Genomic DNA, 7,050 nt, shown 5'->3' with positions numbered 1-7,050 from the left:
AAGAAAAACAATGTGGAGTGATAACCATTTCCAAGGATTAGTAAACATGTAGTGAACATGTAAGTGGGGTGATGTGGCGCATAGGTGACATCATTTTTCTAGTGAATACCTAGTGACCATACCCCATGGCCTAATGTTAAATTTAAAATGGATGAATATTACTAAAATTAATGACTATTATGATTTTTTATTTTTCTTTTTGATTGTGATGAAATGGTTTATTTAGTCTATACATATGGTTTATTTAGTCTAGAAATAAGCGTATGTTATGTATACCCGTTTTATACAAACATACATCATTATTCATTTAGCCGTTTTATCTATATAGGACTTATGAGGGGAAAAAAAGGACAACCCATTTGTCATGTTTGGCTCAAATATGTAGCATCATCAACAATATGAACTTTTAGGAGTTTTTTCAAAGGTTCTGGGCGTGTTCGGCAAAATTAGCTAGTAGCGGGTAGCTTGTAGCGTTTTGTTAAACGCTACATGAAGTAGCATTTGGATTTGGAGCGTTTTGTTTAAACTAAACGCTAGAAGCTTGTAGTGCCGAACAAGACTTTCTGTTCAAAATGGAGTGTTTTGTCAAATGCTAGAAGCTAGAAGCGCCCAAATGCTCCGTGTCGAACACGCCATCTTTCAAATCAATAAGCATTTGAAATTTGAAAAAGTCATTGGGTTGACTTTTTCAAATAGTTAGTAAATTTACAAGTTCTTGTCATTAGTTTTTTCAACGGGTGAGTTTCAATAGACATCATATACAAACAATGATAAACTAATAAGAACAAAATTAATTGGTCTCGTAAATTTATTACACCATTTTTGCATCAACATGTAGTCATTATTTTCTGGTGTAAACAATAACTCATCTCCAAACCATTACACTATTTTCAATACCAATTAACAAACATGCTATTCGATGTATTGGTATTAGTCTAAATTGAAATACAGAGTTCACATATTAGACCTGGCAAAACATGACACGACACGAAAACTAGACACGAACCCGACACAAAATTAGTGGGTTAGGGTCAGAGATTTCGACACGTTTATGTAAACGGGTTGACACGACACGACACGACACGATAATTAAACGTGTAGGGTTAGGGTCAAGACTTTCAACTCGAAGATGACTCGAATATGACTCGTTTAATTATATACTATAAATTTCATATTTTTATAAATATATTATATGTTATAGACTTATAGTGGGCCAAACTCAAGAATTAGAAGTAATATTCAAAATTTCAAAGTTACTTAATTTTAGTCATCCTCACCACCTATCCCTTTGCTCCCCAACTTTAACTCTTTTCATTTTCCCTTCTAAACTTACTATAAATTTTGTCATTTCATCTCATAACTCAAGTGTTTCACTTTATCCTTTTTGCCTCTACAACTCCTACTTTCTAACCTTTAAAATATTTCAACCTGACATGACACAACATATTTACAAGGTCTAAACCTTAACCCGAAACACGACACGAAACCGACACGAAAATAAATGGGTTGACGCGGCACGACATGATAATTAAACGGGTCGGGTTAGGGTCAAGCCCTTTCAACCCGTTTAATGTCGTGACACGACACGAACCCGACACGACACGACACGTTTGCCAGGTCTATCACATATAAACAAAAAATCATAATAACACATGTCTATAGTGATACATATCTCTATTTCAAACACTATTAAATAGATAAATAAAAAAAAATCATACCTACACTTAAAATGTCTTTTTGAATTAAGTTGTTTATACAAAAACAAAATGGTTACATAAGACGCCCCACATAATGAGCTCGTGGATATTGTTTTTGTAATTGTGGCCATTGCACAAACAAACTGATCAGCCATGTGTAATTTGTAAAGAAGCAAACCACTGAGTGATAGTCTTTTCACTCTTGCAATACTTTCCACATAGAAAATATACGGCCATCTAATTCCCAAAACCTGAAAATGTTAACAAATGAAAGTCAAACGTTTGACTTTTGGTATACAGTTTAAAGAAATTGTTTGACTATTTGTCAACTACGAAAAGTACAAATGGAAGACCTAAATTTTCATGGTATATTTTAAAAGTTAATACAAACCTTGAAAATAAACGCGATAGCACATATGGGAATACAAGTACCCGGACCATTGCATAGAATTTGAGAAGAGGATACAGAAGGGTTAATTGCAAGAAAAGGATGAAAAATAATATTAAATTAAATTAAAAATAAAATAGCAGTACCAGTTGAGGTCTGATTTTGAGCATGAGCCAGAAAGCATGACATAAAGCAAATAATGTTGTCCCGATTGAGGTAATATATGACTGTCCCACTTCACGGCTTCGATATATTTTTAAAAATTTGGACGAATCTGCCCCTTGATAACTTGTCTGCACATGCACATGACATGACATAACATTTACATTGACAATTTGACATGACATGACATAACAGTATGATATATACCTTATCAGCCAAACTGTTCTAAAAAACACATGCCTTTTGAAGACTCATGTTATCTGTTGCTGCAGCAATGTAAAATCTTGGAGCAAATGGATCATTTTGCATAACAGATAATAAATTTATCATTTCTGTTGTGTGTCCCCCTAAACAAAACCCAGAACTATAAACAATTTTAAGGGTTATTTCCATAAAAGACCCTATATTTTGATTTTTTTTTTTTTAGACCTAAAACTTTTTTCTTTTTCGAAAAAAGAGCCAATTTTTACCTACTACTTGTTATTTTAGACCCTAGCAGGTTACCAAAAGGGAAATTAAGTATTTTCATTTCATAAAAAACCCTATATTTTGTACTTTTTTCCATTTTAGACCTAAAATGTTTTTTTTTTACTTTAAAATTGGTTACAACCTTTAACACTAGTTGTATAAGGTACTTAACTACACCGAATTAATGAAGCTTAACTTCGTTCATGCATAAAAACGTGATTGTATCCTTTCAAATTAAAATGAAATCCTAAATTTTATTTTGGTAATTATTATGATTATCCTTAAGAATCAATAACAGTGACACCCGAAGGTACGTAAGTGTGTATAAGTGGGTTTTCGATAATATAGAATTTATGTGGGGGTTTTATTGTTGATTGTAGTAGTGGGTAGGATGTTGAGAAGGTAGATGACAAGAGCAAGAGCATAGTTCCAATAAGAAGGAGGAACGGATGCTTGAATGAGATTGATGCGAATCATATTGTTAATAGTGCGAATGATTCGTTCGGCTTTGCCGTTTTGAGGTGAGGTATAAGGACAAGTAAACCGGAATTACATTCCATGGGTGTTGCAAAATTGGTGAAAAGAAGAGTTGTTAAACTCACGACCATTATCGCATTGAATGGTTTTGATGTGTTTTGCAAATTGAGTTTGAATGTACTTGTGGAATTGGGAGAAGAATGGTAAAAATCCTCTGCCTTCTTATTAACGGTAAAGGGTATATATAATACAAATACATGTAATCCCTATAGGCTAGGAAACAGATAAATACCATATTTACATGGATAAATACAATAAATATATACAGGTAATATATTTCAAAATTATATGGTATTTTTTTTCTACAAATAAAAAAATTTGTTATTATGCTAAAAGATTCTTCTTAGCAATGTATTATCCATGTTACCAAAAAATATCAAATTAACATCAAACTTTTTATTAGCGGTAATAATAACGTTTCTATAAACAATATATCAAGTTTAATGATATAATATATATCCAAGATAAAGTTTAATTATATCTTTTAGACAAAAATAAAATTTTGCAATTTTTTTAGCTTATATTCGCTCAAAAGATAATAGATTAGATAACATTTTTTAGTGTATACATGTATACTTTCTTTTTCGGTGTAGTCTAAGAAGTAGCTTATATATTTGGTCTTGAAGATTATAACCAATTTTAAAGTTGAGTTTATTTTGAAAAAAAAACATGGAAACAGCTACAAAATATAGGGTCTTTAATGAAACAAAAATACCTAATTTACCTATTGGTGACCTTCTAGGTCTGAAATAACAAGTAACACATAAAAGCTGAGTCTTTTTCGGAAAAGAAAAAAAAATTTAGGTTTAAAAAGAAAAAAAAGTCAGAATATAGGGTATTTTAGAAATAACCCCAATTTTAAGCTTAAAAAGTGGTCAAACAGAATGTTTCTTTTTTATGTAGGAATAAGAAAGGAAACATACATACCTGAACCCAAAACAACAAGAGTACTCAAATGCTTTGAACAAGTGTTACGGATTGGTTTACTACTCTGAGATATAACATAAAGAATTCGGACAAGTAGCAATGTGGTAGTAATAACTGCAATGAGAACAATTGAGATGAACTCCACCATTGAATTTCAAACACCACCTGAATCCACATACAACAGATCTCTTGTCAACCAAAAAATATATAGTGGAACAAAACGATTCACGGACTTTTTGAAAGAACATATGAAGAACCAGGTTTCAATTTCCTGGTGTGTGTGACCTTGGAAATGGGCTAGCACACCAAAGTTCAAAATACGTACAGGGAGGGAGTTATAAGTGGGGGGAAATCAATTCAAGTAACATACTAACATCCATTGAAATCCAGAGATTGATGAACAAATAGCACTAGAAAAAGTCAATTCAAGTACCATTTAAGTGGGGAAAAGAATAAAGTTCATAGAAAAGCATACCCTGGAGATGATGAAGAACAGTTCAAAGACGATCAAGGTATTGTATTTTTCTGAAATCGATTGGAAGATGCTTTATAGAAATCAAGAATCAATCTATTCTTAGAAGCTACTTTCGTTTCGATTTGGATGCTGATTTGATTGCGATTTGGAGAAATCGATAATGTTGCTGCTGTTCTTGTTCACTTGTTACTTGTTAGGATCGACTGCAGTGGTCTGGCAGATAGGTTGCGACTTGGATGGTTTCTAAACGAAATTATGAAGGGTAAAATCGGTATCCTTCATCCATCGCAGGAAAGGAATGAAGGAAGAAAACGAGGGATTGACCTTAGAATGAAAATTGAAAATCACGTACTCAAACAGGTACATAGCTTTTAGAACATTTCTGGAAGTCTACAAAGAAGTCCACGGCTCTATTTTAATTTTAATTACAAAAACTACCCTCTTCTTAGTGTAATTACGATTAAGCCCTTCAGGACAAGTTTAACAACTTAAATCTAAGATTTATGTTTGTTATATTTGACAACTTAAATCTTATGAGACATTAAATTTAACTCATACAATTGTGAAATGTTTGTATTATACCAATATTTGACCACAAACCAATCATGTCTATATTTTCTTATAAAAATTGAAAAGTGTCCTAAAATAGCCAAAAAAAATATTATTATTAAAGTTGTTCTCATATTAATTAAAAGAAAATCAACCTACTATACCTATTGTTATAGTTTGTGTATCATTCTATTATATAAAATTTCAACGTAAAATTTTGTTTTAATATATTAAAACGGTAGATGTAAGTGAAGAATTTCAACACTGATTTGGACTTTAGCAACACCCACTGTGAATCAAGCAAGTTCAGGATTGAACTGAGATAAAAATCAAATTGAATGACCAAATTATATATTTAGAAATATGTGTGTTATATGATATTAATAATGATAGTATACTTTGAGTATTTCCAGGGAATGAAAAGTGAAAACACATCTTAAACAATTATTTAATAACACATACAACCTCCTGTATCGCCTAATTTAAAAGTTTTAACTATTAACATAATATTATAGTTTTTATAAATAAAACATGTACAAAAGGCAAAGGAGACGACATTAAATTCCAACTAATCTTCATATGAGAAGGCATGGGTGCCACAAATCGAAAAACATCCGGCTTTAACTTGTTCACGGAATTTACATTTCGGCCCTCAAGACGCTTAGCAACATTAGGAATAACAAGCTCCCTACAATGCAAATGTAGCAAGGGTACTTTAGACAATACGCTTCCTTTCTAAACATCCAACCCATCGGGCCTTCTCATCTTGTAGGGTTGACCAGTTCAGTTGGGCTCATAATCGGGCCTTGGCATTTGCTTCCATTTGTTGTGGACAAGCCAACCGTATTTGTAGTCCCCCACAATTGGCATCCCAAGAGCTTCAGCACAATGCACTCCCATCTGACCAAGGCTTCATTCATCATTCATATTTGATAGAGTTAGTAAATGCAACAAATAGCAACCTACTTTGGCAACTTGTTTATTAGACTATGTTCATTCGTGATCTCATATGGTTTATATATATATATATATATATATATATATATATATATAATTTTTTAATCTTAAAATAAAAAACTAATAAAAGTAATAAAACCTTAGTTGTTTTAGAAATAAAATAAATTGTTTACAATTTTTATAATGTTAAGAAAGTTGGTTAAAAACTAGAAATAACTTTTGATAGAATATTGGGTTGGTTTTGGGTTTCTAATGAAGCAAAAAAATAATAATAATAATAAATGAAACGATTGGGTTGTGTATGTGGATAAGAGAGTATTTTTTTTTTCTCGTAAAGGTCTCTTTGGTAAGTATAAATAAATATAAAACTAAATAAAATTGAATCAATAAATAAAAAAACATGCTATTTATAAGAAAACAAAGACAAATTTTCAGAAACGGTCCCTGTTGTTTGCAAAAAATAGCAAGTTACCCGTGGTCTTTGTGGTTTCAAAATAAAGCGCAGTTACTCATTTTGACTAACTCTCTTAAAAATAATGGTTAAATACACATGAAATGTCGAATTTACCGTATCTAACTATATACATAATTTCATTATATCTTATATTTCTTTGAGAAAACTTCATAAATGGTCACTGTAGTATTCTGAAATCTGAAGTTTAGCCCTTAAGTTTAAAAACCTGACAGATGGTCCTTGCGGTTTCAAAACTTTTGATATTTGGTCCTTATTGCTCACTCTGTCATCTTTTTTTCCGTTAATTGAAGGATATTTTCGTTATTTCACTACCATAGAGACCATTTATGAAGTTTTGCCTTATTAAAAAAAAGAAAAATATAATATAACTATTTAATATAAAAGGGTCCCACTTTCTTTCTCTCTCTCTCTCTCT

The 7,050-nt window shown here is 31.5% G+C and overlaps 1 pseudogene across 1 annotated transcript; it reads right to left on the bottom strand.

Annotated features, from left to right (window-relative positions):
* Positions 1 to 1,627: 1,627 nt before the first annotated feature.
* Positions 1,628 to 5,006, bottom strand: LOC145135906 (uncharacterized; annotated as a pseudogene). The gene is made up of 6 exons (XR_013720117.1): positions 4,655 to 5,006; positions 4,180 to 4,344; positions 2,455 to 2,594; positions 2,233 to 2,378; positions 2,089 to 2,149; positions 1,628 to 1,948 (listed from the first exon to the last, which is right to left on the bottom strand). The product of XR_013720117.1 is annotated as an uncharacterized LOC145135906 (transcript).
* Positions 5,007 to 7,050: the final 2,044 nt, after the last annotated feature.

The sequence above is a fragment of the Lactuca virosa genome, chromosome 9, assembly GCF_052849685.1.
Source record: "Lactuca virosa cultivar CGN04683 chromosome 9, Lactuca_virosa_CGN04683_v6, whole genome shotgun sequence".
Classification (NCBI taxonomy): domain Eukaryota; kingdom Viridiplantae; phylum Streptophyta; class Magnoliopsida; order Asterales; family Asteraceae; genus Lactuca; species Lactuca virosa.
The sequence above is the reverse complement of the archived record's forward strand: the minus strand, read 5'-3'. Positions and strand labels throughout refer to the sequence as shown.